This window comes from Eublepharis macularius, chromosome 12, assembly GCF_028583425.1.
Source record: "Eublepharis macularius isolate TG4126 chromosome 12, MPM_Emac_v1.0, whole genome shotgun sequence".
NCBI classification, from domain to species: Eukaryota; Metazoa; Chordata; class Lepidosauria; order Squamata; family Eublepharidae; genus Eublepharis; species Eublepharis macularius.
This window is the reverse complement of record NC_072801.1, coordinates 25736711-25757178: the sequence shown is the minus strand read 5'-3', so window position 1 is coordinate 25757178 and position 20468 is coordinate 25736711. Positions and strand designations below refer to the sequence as shown.

Here is a 20468-nt window from a genome sequence, read left to right as displayed (position 1 = left end):
TGGCACAGTCGGGTTCTGGCTCCATTTGCCCATGGGAGGGGTTGACCTGCTGTCCCCCGGCTGCCCCCTCTGCTTGCCAGTCAGACCGGTTGACCTACTGTCTGCTGGCTGACCAGTTGACCTGCTGGCTGCTGGCTGCCCCCTCTGTTTGCCCGTCGGCCCGGCTGACCTGCTATTCCCTCTTGTCAAGTCTGGGGGCTGGGGCTCAGACCCCGGACACACCCCCCACTTGGCTTTGAGTTGTGGGGGTCCGGTTCAGCCTCGAACATGCGGGACATGAAGTCCGCGTCCACATGCCGTGCCCCCTGGCGGTATTTGATGGTGAATTGGAAGGGTAGGAGGGAGAGGTACCACCGCAGCACCCTGGGGTTGTGCGCCTTCATGCGATGGAGCCACTGCAGGGGTGCATGGTCTGTCAGCAGTACAAAGGGGTTGTTGGCCAGGTAGTACTGCAGGGCCCCCACCGCCCACTTGACCGCTAGGGCCTCCCGCTCCACCGTGGCATAGCGCTTCTCGGCGGGCTGGAGCTTCCGGCTTAGGAACAGAATTGGGACATCCACGCCATCCCGCTCCTGGGTCAGCACAGCCCCAAGGCCGGTGTCCGAGGCGTCTGTGGCCAGTGTGAAGGGCTGGTCAAAGTCCGGGTTCCATAGGGCCGTGGCATTGGAGAGGGCTAACCGCAGGTCCTTAAAAGCTGCCTCTAGTTCTGGGGTCCACCGGACTTGGTTGGGCAGCTCCTTCCTTAAGCTGTCCGTCAGGGGCGCCGCTCGGGAGGCAAAGTGGGGGATGAACCGCCCGTAATACCCCAGCAGTCCTAGGAATCGCCGAACCTGCTTCTTGGTCTTGGGCTGTGGGGCGTCGGCTATTGAGGCCACCTTGTCCGGTGGTGGCCTGACTCGTCCTCCCCCGACCACAAAGCCCAGGTATTGGAGTTCCTGGAACCCCAGGTGGCTCTTTTTTGGGTTCGCCCTTAGTCCAGCTCGTTGGAGGGCCCTTAAGACGGCTTCCAGGTGTTGGAGGTGGGTGGGCCAGTCGGGGCTGAAGATAATAATATCATCAATGTACGCCATGGCGTACGCCCGGCACTCTCCCAGCACCTGGTCCACCAGCCGCTGAAAGGTGGCTGCTGCCCCATGCAGGCCAAACGGCATCTTCTTGAATTGGAAGAGGCCTTGGGGGGTGGCAAAGGCCGTCTTCTCCCGGTCCTCCAGCCGTACGGGCACCTGCCAGTAGCCCTTTGTTAAGTCCAGGGCCGACAGGTAGCGGGCGGACCCCAGGTGGTCCACCAGCACGTCTGCTCGGGGCATGGGGTAGGCGTCGAACTGGGCCACCTTATTCAGTTCACGATAGTCAATGCAAAACCGGGTGGTCCCATCTGGCTTGGGCACCAGGACTATCGGGCTCCTCCAGGCACTTCGTGAGGGTTCGATTACACCCAGCCGGAGCATCTCGTTTGTCTCCTTCTCCACTGCCTCCCACCGCTTCCTGGGGATGGGGCGCCAGGTAGCCCGGGCTGTCTGCCCCGGGCTGGTCGGGATGGCATGTTGAATCAGGCTGGTGCTGCCCGGCCTGCGGGAGAAGACCCCGGTAACCCGTGCACAGAGGTCTCGTAGCTGGGCCCGTTGAGCTGGATCGAGCTGGGGGTCTACCTTGGGCTCCTCGAACTCCGGGGCATCAGTGGTCCAAGGCAGCACACTGTCAGGGAGCTCTAGCGGGTCCTCAGCCACGCCACACTCCTCTTTTGGGCGCTCGTGCCACTGCTTTAGGAGGTTCACATGCAGGGTCTTCCGCCGACGCCGGCCGACCCCACACTGGACTTCGTAGGTGGTGGGGCCCAGCACCCTTCGAATCTGGTAGGGACCCCTCCAAGGGTCCCCTTCCTCTCTTGGGAACACCGAGTGGTGCACGAGGACCTTCTCTCCGGCCTGGAAAGTCCTCATCCGCGCACCCCGGTCATAGGCGGCCTTTTGCTTTGACTGGGTGCGAGTCAGTCTGCGATTTGCCTCCGCTTGGGACTGTTGCACCCGGTCACGGAGCCGGCTCACGTACTCCTGTATGGGGGGCGCGGGGCTGCTGGCCCGGGGCCCCCAGCGTTCCGTCAGCCGGGAGAGCATCCCCCTTGGCTTGCGCCCATATAGCAGCTCGAATGGGCTGAAGCCGGTGGAGGCCTGCGTGGTCTCCCGGAGGGCAAACATGAGCGGGTCGATGTACAAGTCCCACTGGTGAGGCTTGTCCCGCGTCATCTTCTTCAAGGCCTCCTTGACGGTCTGGTTCAGCCGCTCTGCCAACCCATCTGTTTGAGGGTGGTAAGCCGAGGTGAACACCTGCCGGATCCCCAAATTCTGGCAGAGCTGGCGCATGGCTGTGGCACGGAACGGGCCCCCCCGATCCGTCAAAATTTCGTCTGGCAGCCCCACCATTGCGAAAAACTTGGACAGGGCCCGTACCATCCCCGGGGTCTGCATGGTCTTCAGCGGGATGACCTCGGGGAACCGCGTGGCATAGTCCACAATCACCAGGGCAAAGCGATGGCCTCGGGGTGTGCGTGGCAGCGGTCCGATGAAGTCCATTGCGATGCGTTGGAAGGGCGTCTCCATGACGGGCAGCGGGGAGAGGGGGGCCTTCGGCGGGCGGCGGGCTGCCACCCGCTGGCAGGTGGGACATGAGCGGCAGTGGGCCTTCACGTCTGCATTCACGGAGGGCCAGAAGAATTGCTCAAGAACCTTCCTCAGGGTCTTGTGGTGCCCCAGGTGCCCAGCCCAAGCGTGCTCATGAGCCGTGCGGAGGACTTCCGCCCGATAGGCTGCTGGCACAAGTAGTTGGCGGACCTCCCCCTGGCCATTTGGGGCACGAGCTATGCGAACCCAAACCCCTCCTTGCTTCTCGATGCGAGGGAGTCGTTGGGACCTCCGTTCATCCCGCACTTGCTCCTCCTCACGAGCGGCTGTCTCTCGCAAGCGCTGCAAGGACTCATCCGCCCCTTGGGCATCATGGAATGGGCGGTCTGCCAGGGTTCCAGCTGGGCCTCCAGTCCATGGTTCTGCCCCTGGTCTGGTGGAGGGACCCTCTCCCGGGTCGTTGGCTTCCTCCACTTGCAGAGCGGTGGCAACTTGTGGGTCTGTCAATTCCCCTGCCGCCTTCAGCCGAGACCCGGCGATCCCTGGGGTGTCTCTTCCCAATTTCTCCGCTGCCTGCTGGAGGAGCCTGAAGAACCCCGGGGCATCTCTTCCCAGCAGTATTGGTACAGGTAGGTGAGCTAACTGGGCAACTTCCATTTGGTGGCGGACCCCTAGGTACTCTATCGTGATTAGGGCCGTAGGGTACGGCTGGGTGCGGCCCATCACATCCGTCACCGGGATCCAGCGGTACACTGGGGTCGCAGCTGGGAGGAGCTGGGGCCGAATTGCTGAGACTGCACTCCCAGAGTCCAACAGGGCTTGTAGGATCAGCCGGCCTATCTTCACGGTGGCGCATAGACTCTGCACCTGCTTGCCAGGCGGTGGGTTATTTTCCCAAACGAGGGCGCAAACCCTTGGCAAGGCCTCAGTGAGTGTGCCGGCTTGCATCTGCAGCTCCGCTGTCTGTGCTAGTTCCACTGGAGCGGCTGGGTAGGCTGCCTCCAGCTTTCCCCACATCCTATCCTGGCGTTCCTCCAGCCACGGTCCGAGCTCCGCTGGGGCGGCGGCCTTGGGAGGCCGCCCCTTGACTGGCGCCTGCGTCGGAACGTCTCTCCCCGTACGGGCCACCAACTTGTCAGGGCTTGCCGTCGCTGCCGCTGGGCGTGGCACTGGGCGGTCTGCTCCTGACGTCACAGGGGGGCCAGGGAATCTGCAGGACCCTGCTCTGTGGAAGGAGGGGCGGTATACCTCACCCAGACTCCCTCTCAGTCCACTCGCTGGCCTGCTCAACCTGGCCTGCTTACCCTCTGCGCCCTCCTTCATCTTCTCCTTCCAGGACTCTCCTCCAAGCCTCCACCCTTGCATCTTACTGCTCTCACTCCACATCATCACTCCTCACTCACACCCACCACCACAGGGCTCTTCCCAGCCAGCTTTTATAGGGCTTCCTTCTACTGTCCCACCCCTCTTCCAGCCTGGTCTTGGGCTGCACCAAGCAGTTGCAGCTGGGGTAGCTGATCTGGCCCCACTGACCAGCACCAGCTGTGCCTTGTTCCCTGGCTGCCCAGCCTCCCTGCCTTGGCTGATTGCTGCAGGCCTGTCCAGCTGCAGTCCCCTGGCTAGCAGCCCGGCCTGCCTGGCTGAGCTGATGGCTGAAGGTGGGTCCAGCTGTGGCTCCTTGGCTGGTTGCCCAGGGCTTCCTGCAGAGTGCCTCCAATAGCCCCACCTGGAGTGGCTTGGCTTTTGGCAACTCCTGGGCCAGGCTACTATTTTCTAGCTGGGGCGTGGCTTTGGGTTGTTGGGGCTGCTGCTGCTTCTCCTCCTCAGGTAAGGTTTTTGGGTGGGTGACTGCTGGGCCCCCAATCCCTCTGCCCTTGCCCCCTTCTGCCTTGCTTAGTCCCCTTTCCTTCCCCAGGGGAGTGGGACTCGCTGGCCTCCTTCTGTCTCCCCCTGCCTCCTGAGGCCCTGGGCCTTTGCCCCTTGCCCCTGGCACAGTCGGGTTCTGGCTCCATTTGCCCATGGGAGGGGTTGACCTGCTGTCCCCCGGCTGCCCCCTCTGCTTGCCAGTCAGACCGGTTGACCTACTGTCTGCTGGCTGACCAGTTGACCTGCTGGCTGCTGGCTGCCCCCTCTGTTTGCCCGTCGGCCCGGCTGACCTGCTATTCCCTCTTGTCAAGTCTGGGGGCTGGGGCTCAGACCCCGGACAAACTGTACAATGGAGAATGAACATACATTAGCATACAGAATGTGGGTCTAATTGGTAGACTTATGCTGAACGTGTACATAAATTGTTTGTTGGATAGTTTTATAATGGAGGAATTAGTTAATTAAAAAGGACAAGACGTAAAATAAAGTAAAGAGTAACATATAGAGTATAAGTCAAATTGATCGATAATGAATGTATGCAATGGTTATAGAAGTATTTGAAGTTATGTATAAAGAGGGACAAACTGTTTGTCTCATTTTGAAGTAATTAGAAAGAGTAAGATAGAGTATAGATTATCAAAATGATTATTATTATTATTATTGAAAAAGATAAGTTAAGATTGTTATACTTTTACCCATTTGGGAAGGGATTTAGAGATAGCACTATGTTATAGATAAGCTTAGAAGAGTCTGAAAGTATATTATAATAAGCATAATAAGTTTGAAATGAGTAGACGGAGAATAGACAAGGGGTTGGAAAACTGTTGGAAGTCAACAAAAGGGGGGGGAAAGGGAGGGGGTTAGAATTGGAAATTTAAGAGAATGTGATTGTATTAAATTTTATAAGTGTCTAATCCAATAAAAATTTTTTATAACAAAATCCTCCAGAATTGTGACTGGTCTACCTGCCTGAACAGGCTCTGTTAGTCATTTAATAACATAAAGATGGCAACTGATTAAGGGACTTTTGACGAAATTGATTAAATCTGCAGACATCTGCACATGAATAAACAGTGTCATGAAAAATTCCCTCTCTTTTTGGCATACTATGAAGCAAGCATCTTCTTAGAAGAGGCATTCCGTCCTGTGTGAAAGGAAGAGAAAGAATGCCTCTTCTAAGATGGTTCCTGCCCTCTGTGATTTTTTAAAACCTTTTATTTTAGAAGAAAAATTGATGCCAAATTCACTGCAAATGCCTAACAGGTTTTTAGCTGGTTAATCTAACAAGTCACTTGCATAATCATGGCAGTTCTAGTGGGATAAGGCTGGCCTGGGGATAGTGGGAAAAAGTTACCTGGTTGCCTGGATTTAATTCTAACTCTTTACAGGTGACTTTTGACCCTAGTTTATAATGTTACCCTAAACAGACTGAGATGCTTCAAAGTGCATTGACTTCAATGGGCTTAGAAGGGTGTAAAGACACTGCTTGGAGGGGAGGCACTATAGTATCTTGGAAGCTAAGCGTGGTTGGTACTTGAATGGGGGACCCACCAAGGAAGACTCTACAGAGGAAGGTAAGGGTAAAGCATCTCTGCTTCTTACTAGCCTTGAAAGCCCCTTGCTGGGGTTGCCGTAAGTCAGTTGCAACCTGGTGGCACATACATACATAAAGAAGCTTGTTTAGTATGGAGCTGTTAGACTAGTAAGGACTTGGATTTCTTCCGGTGCTTCTAAACATGCACCAGATAATTCTAATTTGGAGTGTGTGTGTTTGCGTGTGCACGTGTGCGCAGAAAAAACATTATTATCCATCCCTATAGCCACTTACAGTCTGTTGTAGCAAAATAAAAGTCCAGCAGCGCCTTAAAGACAAAAAACATTTATTTTTCACATGAGCTATGAGAGCTCCTATTGAAATAAAATGTTGTTAGTCTTTAAGGTGCTGCTGGACTTTTGTATCATTTTTCTGAAGTTTCCCCTGAAATTTCAGCCCAGTTCTCCAGCTGGACAGGAACACAAACATGAAAGGAAAATTTTATTTTGATGTTGCATATTAAATCAGTGTATCTTCTGTGACTGTGTGTTGGCCCAGGCCAGATCACTTTTTCAGGATCTGAAGTCCTTTAGTAGCAGAACGGGCAGCAGCAGAGAGGAGGCAATTTCTTTCTTTCTTTTTTTTTAAGGTCCTTTCACCAGAGAAGGAAACAAGAACACAGCCGCCTCCGCGGGGGAAAAGAAGAAGGTACCACAGAGAGTCGGCAGGTTGCCAAGCGAGCTCGGCAGCGTGACCGCCGCTGCTGCATTGAGTTTCTTTAATGAAAGCCAGGAAAGAGCACATTGCAGTGTTTCTTCAGAGAGCTAAGCTGGCCCTCCAGTGATTGAAATCAATAAAAACAGTCGGCAAGGGGCCCAGTGGGGGGAGAGCTCAACCTCCACTCCAGCATTCCCAGTTGGCTTTCCACTTTCTCTCTCCCCTGCGAAGTTAAACTTTGATCAACTACTCGACTTCTAAGCACTCTTTTCTCTCCCCTTCCATTTTTTTCAGGGGGAGTTGGCAAGCAGACAGTGCGTGTTTTTCACTTCCAGCTTCCCCCATTCTCTCTTTGCAAGCTTGGAAAAAGAAATGAACGGATGGTGTGTTTGGGGTGTTTTTCTGACATGAAACCTTCCTAAAAGAACATCTTACAGACAAGTGCATTTGCTTCTTGGACTCTGGGGAAAGGGAGAAGGATGTGTTTTGCAGCTAGAGAAAAACGTTGCGAAGAGATGGCAGGAAGAAGTCAAACATGGAAATTTACCCAAGAGAAAGCTCTCAGTTTGGACAGCAATGTCAGCTGCGGCTGGGGTGGATTCTGAAACTGCCTCGGAGGAGGTTAGACCAAGCAACAGCACTTGAGAACACATGTTAAGAAAAGCAAGATCAGACGCTCGGTCTTGGGTAAGTCTCTCTGTTGTTTTTGATGCCCGAGCATCTATTTAGGCTCCAAAATCAAAAGACACACAACCCATCCCATTTTCCTAGTTCCTTAAGAAATGTTTCCAACATGCTGGCTTGTTCCTTCTTTGCAACATTCTGGAGGATTTTAGCACAATCAGAAGTATGAGGGTTTTAAAAATTCTGCCAGGACACTTTATCACACACAGCAGAGGTCCTGGAACTGTGCGTATGTGCTTTTTTTGTGTTTAACTTAATTTATTGACAAGAGTTTGGTCATTACGTAACTCCACCTGCCCCCGAAGGACTCTGTGTTCTGTGCACTGGGGACGCCTGGATTCCTCTTTTCATTGTGAAATATTACAGGGGCCATACAACTGAACACAAAACTGCATTTCTGAAGGTTTGGGTAATGGATCTGTTTTACGGAGTGCTCTGTCGTCATGGCAGCAACACCGAAACAGTCCAACAGAGCGCTTTTCAAACTAGAAATACTAGTGCCTTGATTATTCTCAAAATGATTTTAAAAAGTAGCTATGTTGTGCATGTTATTTTTAAAAAGTGGTTAATTGTGTGGCTGGTTTGTTATTTAATACCAACAGCCATTTAAAGACACAAAATTAATGTGTATATAAGTTATATTAGACAGTTAATAATGAAACCCCCCCCTTCAAGATGCCAAACATATGACAATAAACAATTCCAAAGTTTATTTTGATACTAATGAAGCATTGTGGTTAATCTGTGCTTTAGATACTGCAGAAAATAAACATAGCTCAGCAATGGCGCTAACCCCATGTTGGTGGGGTTTTTTAGTGGAATATGTATAGATTGGGAAGGATTGCTAAGCTAACCAGAACATAGGAATGCACAGGGGCAGGGCAGGAGGCATGCTAGTTTGCCAACGCTTAAAAGTATTTATTACTCTGAATTATATTGTTCATCATACTTGCTGGTCTGGGGGAGGAGTTGACATGAAGAAATTATATCCTAGAATGAAAATTAAGATAGCAAGTTGCAGGGAGAGGGGGGACCAAACTCTGCAGCATTTCTTTTATTATCTCAGAAGCTGAATGACAATTTCTATCAGAGATTTCCAAGCTAGGCCTGGAAGTGCTGGTATCTATGCTTTTGAGGTCCGAAAGGCAGAAGATAGAAAAAGGAACTTCCCCTCTATGCCCCTGTATGTATGAACAGGCTAACCAAAATCCAGAGTGCACTCATCCATGGCAAAAAGGACAGGAGAATATCTTCAGGGTCATTATCAGGCACAAAAAACATGCACATCCCCGCCATCAGTAGCTCATTTGAATAGTTTCCTCTACTTTTGTTGTTGCTGCTGTGAACAAGATAGCAAAATACAGCTTCTTCTCTTACTTCCAATACCATACAGAACACACTGTTCAAATCTAGGGCAATGCTGGTGGCTGGACGTGGGGATGGCCCGGAACATAGCTTGCTTTGAAAGACAGGAGAGGTCTATCAGTGGTGACTAAAGGGAACTTCCGTGTCCAGAGGCAGTCAACCTCTGAATCTCAGAGCTAGGAGAAATGTCAGGGGCAGGCGTGACCTGTCTGTTCTGTCTGTTTGGCTTCTCTTGGCAACTGGTTGGCCACTGAGTGAAACAGGATGCTGGAATAGATGGACCACTGGTGTGATCTGGCAGGGCTCTTCTCATGTTTTATGCATGGAATGGATGGGTCCCTAGGCTGGGGAGGCGTGATGGTTTCAGCTAGATGTCATTTGCTCTCCAGCTAGGCTTCTTGCCTAGCTTATATATGAGATAAACTCTCCCTTGGCCTGTACAACCAATGGCCTGTACAAATGGGGCCCACCAGAAGTAAAAGATTGACAGTTTTCCTATCATCTCATAGGACTTTGCAATGAGGCTGGGTTTTGTAGTTCTTCTCCCACTCATCCATTGCACAGTAATCAAGGATACAAGGTTGCCTGTGAGCATATGTGAATCAGCCCTAGCATTCTTTGATAAGGACAATTTGTCTTAAAAATAAAGCTTATGCCAAGAAAGGCCCAGACTTCCCCTCAGTACTGTGGTCTGCTTTCTTTCCATCCTTCAGTTTAAGTTTAGGATTGGGGATTTGTTTATCTCAATTACACCTCACCTTTCTCCCCAGTAGGGACCCGAAGTAGCTTACCCCATTCACTTCTCCTCCATTTTATCCTCACAACAATCTTGTGAGGTTGCAAGCAGAGAACCTGCCCAAGATCCCCCAGCAAGCTTCCATGGCAGAGCAGAGATTCAAACCTGGGTCTCCCAGATCCCAGTCTGACACTCTAACCACTACTCCAAGCTGAGTTTTGATGTAAGCAGATCTGAAAATCTCATAAAAGCAATCATATCATAAGGATACAGTCGACTGCCTTTTTAACAATAAACCTCGTGGCATGTGTGGGGTATGGGGAAACTGCAGTGCATGGGGACCAGCAGGTGGCATTTATCTGAATGGATGCTATGTGCCTGCTTCCCCTGAAATTGCCAGCCACACAGACAAAAGTGGCAGGGATAATTAAGCATCAGTGGGGCGTTTAGAGATCTGGCTGTCATTTTTTCCTTTTAGGGGAAGGAGGTAGACATCTACAAATTCTTTGAAACCAGAGGCAGATGAGGCATTGTTCAAAGTGGATATGTCATTAACTTGGTACCAAAAGGAAGCCACAATTAAGGCTAACCATGGTTCCCACTTGCCAATATTAAAACTGGCTTCAAACCTGATTAAGGGGCAACCCTGCTTAGTTTTACTGTGGTGAACACAATGGCAACACCTAACTCTGGTCAAGGATTGCAAGTAGGGGTTGCCCGTTTTCAGCTTCAAAAATTCTGGCAACTGGGTGGGACCAGAGGACCCCACCCAGCCAACGACAGCCCCAAGACTGACTCTGAAGGATGACAGAACGGGTACAGTATCCTTGCTTACTCCTGTGGTTAAGCAGGGCTTATTTGAAGGCACAAATCGCCTTATTGGCATGACTATTTGTGCCTTCGAAAAAGCATGATTTTTAAAAAACAGGGTTCTGTTTAAAATGGTAATTTATATGGTCGACAGTAAATGTGAAGTTTAGCCAACAAAAAGCAGCAGGCCTCTAGCTGCCCCATGCTTGCCCTCCTAGCTATCCTTTCTTTTTTTATTATCCCTTTTTTTTTGGTCCAGTCATACATCTTGACTCGCTGCCAGAGCCTCAATGTTCTCTGGCTGCACAAAGTCCCCCTTGGGGTTTGGGTTGGCAGCAGCCTCCTGCGGTTCAGGTGATATGGCTGTAGAATTCATAGCAACATCGGAATATTTGCCAGTCTCCACTCGCGTTACATTATCTAACCCATCTTGGAATTAAATTTACTCCTGTGGTGACCACACGGCCGATGAATCATATGTTTGGAGACCAAATTAATTCAGCAAAGGCATTTAAGATAGTAAACAATCCTTCAGATGGACATAAATTTCCACAGCTCCCTTTGCTACTCCATTTTCACTCAAAACAGCTTTAATTTTTTTCAAGTGCTTTAAGAACTAGCCATCTCTCATAGACTATAGACTGTGCCAGCCCTCTCTCAAAGACTATACATTTATTTAAGTGTACTTATTTGGAGGCAGATTATACTGAAACCAAATGGGTGTCTCTTCCAAGTAAATATGGTTAGGAATGGGCTACAAGACAGAGAAAGCATTCAGCCCACAACGAGATCACTTGCAAGCACGGTTGTATTTCTTAGGCATACAAAAATAGCACTGGATACTTTCTAATTTAGAAGGCAGGACCTGGTAGATAAGAAATGCAGACGAGTAGCTGGGTATTTGAAAGGTTACATGGACCTCTCTGACACAGAGCTAGTTTTAAGCTCAATGGTTAAAATGGTTATACCTGTGAACCAAAAGCAATCAGAACACCGTTTAATAAAACCTGACAAACCGCCTTATTGACACGACAAACATCTTATCAGAGAACCTGAAGGAGTAATTTCAATAAGGATGATAAATTTAATAAACATTGAATACTGGCTATTATCTTCTGAAATGAAAAAGAGAGGAAAATTTTCTGTTTGCTTTTCCATGACTGTCTTTCCTTTTCTCTATAGAATCAGATTTCTTTTTTTGATGTGTAATTATTAAAAATTAATTTTTTAAAGCAACATGAAAAAGAAACACATACAGGGCCAAAGTAGGCCAGATGATGGGAGATTCAGGAACGGATCTGCACAGCTTTTTAAGGATAAAGTATAGCCATAGTGGGCCCCAATTCAGATTCCAGAGGTGCAGTGCAGGAAGAGAAGGACACCCCCCCCCTTCTACACACACACACCTTTAAATAACGGGCAAAAAAAGAAAGGCCTGTCTTTCCCCCCTTTCTGGGGAGGGAATCAGCTTTAGCTGTCAAAATGGCATGGGCAGGGAAGGATTACCCCCCCACACACACACCAAATATATGAATCAGGGCTCCTTTCTGACCTTTTAGCATCTCACCTAATTTGGCCCTCATGAACACAACAAATTCCAACCTGTGACAATTACTTCAAAGATGTACGTTCATGTACTCTTCCTTCTGCCTCTCCCAGTATTTAATACTGACAGATGCAATCGAGTTTTAAGTACTTGTAATAAGTTTTGGCAACGGGGTACTTCCACATACTTTAAAAAGGTTTCAGAAAAGTTATTGAACAGCATTTCTCAAAAACGATGTTCAAAAAGTACTTAATTCCAGGAAAATAAGGCACTCAGGGACTCAGGGTCTGTAATAAAAGTGCTGGAAGGAAGCTCTGTTCCTTCATTCTAAAGCTCTAGGAACAGGCTACAGGCAGAGAAGGAAAGGCGCTCTCCCGTGATCACAGGCACTTTTGTCTCTTTAAAGAAGGAACATGGCCAAAGATGGGAAGGGTGGTACAAAAAAGGCATGCATAAAGATGGAGGGGTGGAACAAAAAATGCAAAGATTTACAAATCGTTATTATCCTCTTAAAACTCTATCGAATTATTATGGCCTGGATCCAAAGAGCTATTTTAGATGCACCAGTGAGAAGAGTTTTGACTTGTTTCTTCGCTGACTGGATCCACCCCCACCCCCCCCGACACACACACACACACACACACCAGGATAAACTACTTTTGAAAGCCCCCCTTCCCCATTTGAAAAGTGGCCTGCTACATGCATGGGCTGCCTGAGAAATGTGAGCCCTAAGCCTCCTTATCATAAAAACATTAGGAATAGTCCTGCTGGATCCAACCAGTGGTCAATCTAGTCCAGCATCCTGTTTCAAACAGTGACCCACCAGCTGCCCCAGAGGGCCAACAAACACTGTTTGTTGCCCCCTAGCACTGAGTGGGGTGGACTGCCTCTGGATGTGGGGGTTCTCTTTCATCATCATGGCCAGTAGTCATTAATGGACCTCCTCTCCCCATCCTCCTGGGGTATGTAGAACTACTTGTCCAGATTTTTAACATCTTTTTATGGATGAGGAGATGAACAGAGTGAAGGAGGGTCTCAATCCAGTCCCACAGGTTTCTTGTTTGAACAAAAAAACTTGATTTAAAAAATCTGGATCATGCCTATTTTGAGGAAATGATGGGAACTCTAAAACTTGGGAGGTTCTGAAATGAATTATCTTTGTTCCCCAGAAAACAGATGATTTTATCAAGATCCACTCACGCATATGCAGACCTCTACCAATGCAATCCTAAACAGATTTATTGACTTCAATAGATTTAAAAGAGTGTAACACTGCTCAGGATTGCATAGTAAGCATATAATACAGTAGTGCTAAAACAGCATCTGTATTAATAGCATCAGGTGTTCCTTTATTACATTGCTGATTTTTCAAAAAAAGCAATTATGATTTTAAGACTCCAAATTAAAACCAGTCAGTTGCTTATCAAAAAATGCTCCATAAAACTCAGCTGACTGCTGAAATGAAGGCAATTTAAAACACAACATGCATTACACTGTAAGGATTTGCTACAAGTAATAGAAAAGTGCTAAATCGCTTCAATAGTAAATGCACTGTAAGAAGTTCCACATGTAAATAAACAGTAAGTTTTAATTTGCAGGAACAGTTGCTAGTATCATATATCTAATTCTGAACCTGAGACCCTTGTGGATATAATGAGGCCAGGTATACAGATGAGACATTTTTCTACAAACCCAGGAGAACTCCCAAGTGTGCAGAAAAATCAAAAAAGAAAGGAAGGGGATTAACATTTTGAGGAAAAGACTGAGATCTTGTGATGCTACACCACAAGATCTCAGCCATTTCAGAGGAGGGAAGAATGGCTACCCCCTGCCCAGTAAGCCAAGTGGGCAGGAGAAGGTGAGAAGCAGGTAGGGGGTACCACCATGGCCCCCAGGCAGGTGAACCAGGCAGGCAGGTGTGCATAGAGGAGAAACACGTCTCTGCCACTGACATGTTACCAGGTAGGCTGGCTGGCAGGTGGCCAGTCTAGCAAGCAAGTCCCCTGCTTGTCTTCTGTAAGTTTGCAATATCCAACGTCTGTAAAGGAACCTTCCAAAGGGAGGCATCATAAGCATTTCCATCTCATGAGACTGTTGCCTTGATGGAGTGACCGTTTAACAATTAAAATCACTTGAGAGAAAAACAGTTAAATAACTAGATGTCCTTTATCTCTACATGAGTTTTAAAAGTGGCGTTCTTTTTTTCTAGTAAAATTCATGCATTGAAAAAACTAGTGTGGCACACAGACTACAATAACCTGAGAATGGGATGGAAAATCCCCAAGTACAACCTTCCCTCAGCGATAAACGCCCTGGGGATAAGACCCCATTCTTGTAAATTCCTGCTCACAATATGGGAAAAATACCAACATACCTTAGAATTATTGCTGAAAGCACTACTCTGTGTGTGAAATAAACATAGAGCAAGTCAGTTGACTGGTCCTTCTAGGACAGTAGCTCTCTGTGGTCTTGGGGGAAAAGAGCGCAGGAGAAAGAATTTTTCCTCATCACTTACTGCCGGGCAGCCTTTAACTTAGTAAGTGCTACACCCACACCCACTCTGGTAAATATTACTACCAAAACATAGACTGAAAACACCAACTCTCACCCCCTAGTATTTTCTACAATACAGATTGGCTGTAAGTTTTGGTTCTGTCCCTGTTTTTCATTCGAAAGTAACAGCCAGCTTTTATATACAACTGCTTGAGGGAAGGCAAATGATTATATCTGAGGTGGAAGATTCCAGTCCAATAGCACCTTAAAGAATAACAAGATTTCCAGGGTATAAGCTTTTGAAAGTCAAAGCTCCCTCTGTCAGATACAAGTAGGAATGGAGATTCCTGAGCCTTTATATCCCAGTCGGAAGATGGGAGGGGTGCTGCAAAGAAGGGTATCAGGATGTAAAGGTACAATATAGAAGGAGGTTCCAGTGGTTTCGCTTTTAGCTTATAAAAACTCATTATACTAATCGCTGACCTAAAGAATTTCTTGCTTTTGGTAATCAGCTTACAGCCATTGTGGCACACATTGGGGAAGAGCAGTGTAAAATGCAAACAGGGATGCGATTTTTGCATAAATGACCCTCTCTCTAGTCAAGCGTATATAATATCCTGAAACTGATAGTTTTATAGCTCTCGATGGTTTTTTGTAAAATGAGATCCAAACACCAGAGCAGACACATCCTCCAAATCTTTGAACAATTATTGAGCAGAAAACCACTAACCCTAGAAACACAAAACGTGGCGCCTTGAATTAGTTTGCTGAATGGTTTTAGCGCACCCACAGACAAGCATGCTTTCTGCCTCTGCTTTCCACATCACTAAACGACAGCATCCAGCGATGGTTCATGATGAGAAGCGTTTCCACTCCACTAACGTCTTCCTGAATCCAAAGAAGTCGGATATCAAGTGTTGAATGATAAAATGAGTTCAACCAGAGGGTGCATGTTAAGCAGCTGTGAATTCGTAGTCTTGGAGCTTGAACATAATGTCAATGCACAAGTCTGCTCTGGACATCTGCCTTCCCTCCACCTAGGCACGTGCCCATAGGAGGAGGAGGAGGAGGAGGAGGAGGAGGAGGAGGAGGAATCACATTGAATTATTCTGTATAGACAAGCAGATTATATGCTAAGACTTATACATCGGTTTGATTTATTATGGTTTTGTTCATTTCAGACACCGAATAGCACCCCCCCCATACACACACTAGAAAGGAACTCTGCTTCCCAATCTAAGCATCTTCTTCAGAAAATGTTTTCTAACAAAAACAAGAAAATGCAGGGATCAAATGAGAAACAGTGTGAGAAAAGAGACAGTCAGTAATTTATTTATTTATGTCATTTATAGTCCCCCCCTTTTCACTGAGACTCAAGGCAGATTACACAGCGTGAATTTAGTACGCTGGGACTAAACTCAAGGACATCTCCATAAACAATGCCATAGCGTAAATAAACACAATTTTACAAAGACATAGCATTAGTAAGGATCCAATACAGAGTTGAAGAAATGATGATCAGAACATAAGCAATTCTAGGGCTGACATTAGACCATATGAAGCACAAATAGCTCATAGGAGCACATATTTAAGACAACAGGCAGTATGTAAGGCAACACAGTGGTGAAGTCTATGGTCCTTAACTTATTAGGGAAGCATCTGAGCCCCTCCCTATAATACAAAAGTCTTTTTAGATAATTCGGTTTTGCATCGTTTGCGGAAAGCTAGAAGAGTGGGGGCTCTCCTGATCTCAACAAGCTCTCCTGACCGCCACAGGCAGGCTGATCCACAGGTTAGGGGCCACCACAGAGAAAGCCCATGTATGGACTGCTGTTGATTTCACCCTTGTGCAGGGTGGCACCTGCAGGAGACCCTGTTCAGATGAGTGAAGCTGTCGTGGAGGAACATAGGGAGGTGGGCGGTCCCGTAGGTATGCCTGGCCAAGGCCATGAACAGCTTTGTAAATGATAACCAATACCTTGAACTGAGCATGGTAACTAACAGGTAACCAATGGAGTGACTGCAGAATGGTTGAAGGTTGTAAGTACAACAATGGAAGAATGAAGTGTCGGGGGTGGGGGGAAGAGGAGGAGCAGTGGGAAAATTAGCCTCTATGATAATATCTGTGGAGGGTAACAAGGAGAGAAAGAAGCAGTCGGTCCGTTCTGTCACAGTGAGAAATAAAGTTATAATAAAGTTATAAGTTTCCACCCCAGAGAAAGATTACATAATTTTGTCTATGAAGCAATTGCAGAAACCAACATCTGTTAAAAAGATAGCTAAGACTTAAACCTGAACTAAATCCCACCTCCAAGATGGAATGAAAGGTGAAGAGCCAACCAACCATTGTTCAGTCAGGGCAAGCCAGGAGACTGTCATGTGCATTCCCCCGGTTGTCTAAACTCACTTCCTGATCTAGGCCAAGATGCCTTGCATAGCTACCTTGACCCATTTCCACAATTCAACAGAATAAGCAAGCCTACGCAAATTGCTTCATTTTGCACAAATCATACAAATCACAGAATCTAGATTTTCTTAGAAAAATCTAGAGTGCAGACTCTTTTCTTTCTTTTTAAAAAAATACACATGGACCCTCACATGACTCGTGTGATGTAGTGGTTAGAGTTTTAGACTACGATCTGGGAGACAGGTTCAAATCCTGCTGAGTGACCTTGGGACAGTCACCTGCACCCAGCCTAACCTACCTAACAGGGTTGGTATCCTAAGAATAAAATGGAGGAGAGAAGAACAGTGGAGTATAAACATCTAAATAATGGCTGCCCTCTGTCACATCTAATTTGGCTTTGAGTCCTAACAAACAACATGAGACTGTGAAAGGCTTAGATGATTTTCCTCGACATGGTCAGCCCAGTTCCCTGGCAAATGTGCCTTTATATTTCACACCCTTGCAAATATATGCCTGTTATTCTCAAATGGTGCATTTCTACCTGCACACAGAAAACAATGTTGGGTACACCTTAAAAACAGCGTATTAAGCAGCCACGGGGAAGCCACTGTGACCAAATCTGAGAATCCTGCTTTATATGATATGCTCAGGCTGCTGAGGTATTATTTCCAAGATCCTAGGCGTCTTAAAGTATTCTTCAAATGCTTCTGACTTCCCGTCTACAGAGAACGTACAAAACAAATCCAGGAAACACGAAGCAGCACCCACCAAAACATCGTAAGAGATCTAAAATTTCTAGAAGTATTTTTGTTGTTGATCTCCTGTGCTTTAGGATGTGGTTATAATCAATAGAAGCTTCATTCCACTGCTTTTTGTTCTTAATTTTCTCAAGAACAAGGAAAACGAAAGTATTGTCAGGGAATGCAACAACATGCTTCAGATGTAACTCGAAATAATGGCTTGTCATTTCTTGGATGAGCTCAGAAAGGGATAGGGGCTCACTTCCATCCCTCTTCCTTTCGCCTTCCCTTGCATATGATAAACCAATCGGTTACTTCTGCTTTTGTGGTGTAGTGGTTATGGTGATAAACTAGGATCTGGGAGATCCAGGTTTGAATCCCCTCTCTGCCATGGAAGCTTGCTGAGTGACCTGAGGCCACTTACGTGCTCTCAGCCTAACTTGAATCACTACATTGTCATTGGAAGGTATGACGTTCTCTCATGCTTAAACAGCAGAAATGGCACCAGAGGTGCTTTTTAAAATTCAGAAACATCTAAATTAATTTATTTTAGAGGGGAGAGATTAGGTGAAACCAGGGGCTGATAATTTCTGAGGCAATTCAACACACACACCCCTCTCTGAGGTAAAATCAGTACATGCACAGACTTTCGTTCTTATGCTCCTCACAGATATTTAAATACTTATGATTTTAGGCTTTTGTTCCCTTGGTTTCCTGCAAACACTCTAGAATACTTTCTTTTAATAATAATAATATGTTTATTGCTTTTCCGGCTGAAGCCATAAGCCATACAAACACCAACAAAATATGAACTGTACACTTGAACATACCCAATTCACACAGACATAACTCGTCATTATCACTTTAAACTATCTAAACTCATGAAAATCTTGTTTCTTTATCACCGTGGCTAAAAAGGAAGCTACTATAGCAGAGGTTTGATTGTCAGGAAAGTTATCAGACAATAATACTGAGATTGCCCAAGGAAGGAAGGGAAGCTTTTCTTTTAACATAATAGGAATAATAAATCTCTCTCTTTCCTTACTCCACTTAGGGCAAAAAACTATTATATGATTCAAGGTCTCTAACTTTCCTTGTCCACAGTCACAAACTCGTTCAGAATAAGGGAGTCCAGAGAAACGACCAGAAAGCACTTTAGAGGGGAAGGAGTTAAGTCTAGCAATACTTTCTTTTAATATTCTCTTTCCCTTTTGGAGTTAGGAATGCTGGTACCCACTTTCTAGAACTGCAATCCCCTTTTCTCCAAACACCAGTGTTTCCCTTGAATCATTAACTGAATCTGAAGGTCTCCACAGGCAGTTTTCAACTAAACCTGACCAGGGATCTCTTCACTCTCTTGAGCTACCTCCCTGTTTGACTGAGTAGGGCAAGTCTCCTCTCCTTAGAAGATCTATCCCGTTTTCTGGTCCGTTTGGGAATCTGCACCTACTTCCCTAACCTCCTTGCCAACTTTCCCCAGTTTTCCTGCAGGTGTTAAAACTGCTCTCCTCTCCCAACCCTTCACGCTCCATCTCTCTCAGCTAGAACTGAAAATAGACCCTCCTCTTTCCAGTTCATGCTATCCAATCAGATCCCTTGGAGCAGCCTGTCTGCACTCAAAGCTGTCTGATTCTGTGAGGGATTAACCCTTAACAGTCCTATAGTTGTGTAATTAGAGCCCTCCCAGGGTTTTTAAAAAATGCAGACCATCACAGAAGGATAAAATGAAAGAGTGGAGAATGATGCCCCTGAACTCCCTGGGAGAACAGCAGGATATAAAGAAATTACTTTTAAAAAATGGCAGAACAAACCACGACTGGGTTTGACCTGCAAACCAAGATTGCAATCTGAAAGCCAAAATGGGGTAGTGGTCAGAGTGCTGGACCAGGATCTTGGACACCCCAGTTTGAATCCCCCCACTCTGCCCTGGAAGCTCACTGGATAATCTTGAGCTGCTCACACATTCTCAGCCTAACCTACCTTGAGAGGCTAAAACTAAGGGGGAAACGATGTAAGCAGCTTTGGGTACCCAGTGGGGAGAAGGGGAGGGCATAAATGAAGTAAATCAATCAATCAATCAATCAATCAATCAATCAAAATAAATCTGGGAACAAAACATAGCTTGCCAGTCTGATGCAATGGTTGGCTGTAAAAAAGGAAGTAATTAATAAGCTTGCTGGAAGAGGGGAAGGTTTCACACAAGTGAGCCCAAAGCTGCTTCATGATTCATTCTGTAGCATCACATGAAAACGTAAAACTGCCTTCTTCTCAGGTAGAGGTCTTTCTTATCGCCTGCTACCTGATCCTTCCAACTGGAGATGGTGGGGGTTGAACATACAAAACAGGTGCTCTGCCGCTGAGCCATTGCCCCTCCTTTCTGCTACAAAGGAACTGGAAGCAGCATACAGATTTCCCAGGCAGTGCCTCACTGGCCAAGATCCAGAGCAGCTTACTTGGGCAAGAGTACGACATCATGTGCTTTCATTTCCTTGGCAAACTGTCCATGAACTCCCAGTGCAGCCATTTGGCACTCAGCATCTGGCCTGGCTACCAGTTATCCATCCCTAGTAAATTCACAAGATTCAGAAGAGAAGTTTCTTTCCACTTTGACTGGACTGTTTGTATTTTAGTATGACCAGTGGTAGAAGTCATGGGATTCTGCACAGGAACTAATCCTCTCTGGTTCATGCTCCCCCATATGGAAATCCATTTGCCAAAACCTGAAGGAGGAATGCAGCTGTCAAGGTCTTGTTTGGATGATGGGGAAATACAAGACGTTACTAGGGGGCAGCATCAATGGAAGGCCGGGCCTGTATGCCCTGGTTGTTGGCAACTGACTGGCCATTGCGCAAAACAGGATGCTGTCACTGGTCCGATCAAGCACGGTTTTCTTGCATTTGCACACCCATCGACCCACAGCATGTTTACCGTTCAGCAATGAATTTAATACCA

General features: G+C 47.0%; 2 protein-coding genes across 4 annotated transcripts in view; one reads left to right on the top strand and one right to left on the bottom strand.

Annotated features, from left to right (window-relative positions):
- The window catches only part of C12H7orf50 (chromosome 12 C7orf50 homolog), a 158704-nt gene that overhangs the window by 46917 nt on the left and 91319 nt on the right, over nt 1-20468 (bottom strand). The window lies entirely within an intron of this gene.
- Nucleotides 6953-20468, top strand: part of GPR146 (G protein-coupled receptor 146) — a 52350-nt gene continuing 38834 nt past the window's right edge. Inside the window, exon 1 of the mRNA XM_054992582.1 lies at nt 6953-7422. The gene's annotated coding sequence lies outside the window, so the exon portion shown is untranslated. The remainder of the gene's footprint in view (nt 7423-20468) is intronic.